This window comes from Etheostoma spectabile, unplaced genomic scaffold (genome assembly GCF_008692095.1).
Source record: "Etheostoma spectabile isolate EspeVRDwgs_2016 unplaced genomic scaffold, UIUC_Espe_1.0 scaffold314, whole genome shotgun sequence".
Taxonomy (NCBI): domain Eukaryota; kingdom Metazoa; phylum Chordata; class Actinopteri; order Perciformes; family Percidae; genus Etheostoma; species Etheostoma spectabile.
Genome location: NW_022605583.1, coordinates 889,927 through 891,624, shown reverse-complemented (window position 1 = coordinate 891,624; position 1,698 = coordinate 889,927). Strand labels below are relative to the sequence as shown.

General features: G+C 45.1%; 1 protein-coding gene across 1 annotated transcript in view; it reads right to left on the bottom strand.

The window, feature by feature from the left end:
- The window catches only part of rab11fip5a (RAB11 family interacting protein 5a (class I)), a 33,080-nt gene that overhangs the window by 12,114 nt on the left and 19,268 nt on the right, over nucleotides 1-1,698 (bottom strand). The window lies entirely within an intron of this gene.

Below are 1,698 nucleotides of genomic sequence, written 5' to 3'. Positions count from 1 at the left end.
GTGTGTGTGTGTGTGTGTGTGTGTGTGTGTGCGCGATGTGTTGCCATTTGTTTCTCTCCAATGCCCAAGACAAATTTCTCCTATAGGAGACAATAAAGGCTCATCTCATCTGATCTTATTTCTATATTTTCCTTTTTTGTTAATGTTTGTTTTTCTCCTTAGGTTGAGGGGAGGTCAGTTGTACAAAGCATAATTTATGGTTCTGCGTTATATTTACTCCTTAGGTACGTTTGTAGAGATACGGACATGGAGATACGGACCCTAAGCCAGACCCTGCCAGACCCTTCCTGGACCCTACGCCAGACCCTTCCTGGACCCTACGCCGGACCCCGCCTGGACCCTACGCTGGACCCTGCAGAGAAGGAGCGTTCACCACCAGGACCCAAGCCGGACCCTATGCCGTGGCCATCAAGGAGAGGGTTAACTTTTCCTGCTACAGCTTTTTGACCATGGTTGGAAAACACAGAGGAGACACTTTGTTTCCATGACTAGGCCGCTATAGCCAGTACTCGCTCCAAAGCCAGTCACCATCACTCGCTCACTCACTCACTCTGCCACACACACAAACACACTTTGCTATTCTCTTTAAAAAAATACGCTACAACGATGCACACACCAGGGCACAAGTATTACTTTCAGGCCACTTAGGTAGGCTGCAGCGTAGTAGTGCTGCGTGGAGCCGCTGCAGAACCATAAATGCTGCTCTAAGCTTGGTTTATGGTTCTGGGGAGGCTTCACGCAGGAGCCGTAGCCCAGACCTGGGCATTGTAAGGCCCTTTGGGTGGCCCTAACTGGCCAGCGTGAGGTCAATGGGAAGTCAGCAATGAAACATAAATAAAGTATACATCATGCATGGAATTTAACTGCATAGCTTTTTTTTGCTTTGTTTTTTGTTGTTGCTTTTTTGTGAGACGGTATCCAGATTCTTCTTCTCTGGTTGCAAGTCCCTTTTATCCCTCAAAAATGTCAGTTCATGGGAAAAAAGAAAGAGGTTGATACAATGCGCCTAGTTTTTAACCAAACATGGACTTCTAAGTATTTATTTACTCAAGGTAAAGCCGTGTGCTTAGTTTGCGGAGAACAGATCGCTGCGTTGGATTATAATGCAGAGCGGAAACAGACATCTGAAGCTTTGCTAGTTAAACTCCAAAAGCAACAAGGCTTCCAGGGATGCAGCAGTCAAGACCAGCTCTGTGATCTCCCCCAAGATGGCCAAAAACAGTAAGCCGGAAAGTGACTGAAGGGAACTCAGAAGTGAAATAGGTATTTTTGCATTGTCTTATACATCAGCAGGTGTTGTGTAAGTCAGTGCTAAAACTGAACCATGTTAATGAAGTAACTTCATCAGGATAAGAGCATTAAATCACAGGCAGTTTGTGTCACTTTTGGAGGAGCATGGAACTGAACATTATGACATAGGCTACCACACAGCTGTCAGGTAGCTCAGCCTAAAGGTGCTTTAAAGAGTATGGCACCTGAGAGCAGAGGTTCCAGAGTTTTGTGACAGGAAAGGCAAAAACATCCCAGAGCTCTCAGACGTAAACTGGATGGCTGATCTTCATTTGCTGTTGTGTGATGTGACTGCACTAATGAATGAACTAAACACCAAACTGCAAGGGCCAATTTGCACATGAAATGCTAAATAGTCATAATGTTGGCATTTTATGTCACTATGTCTGCTTCACTTTTTCATGTTTG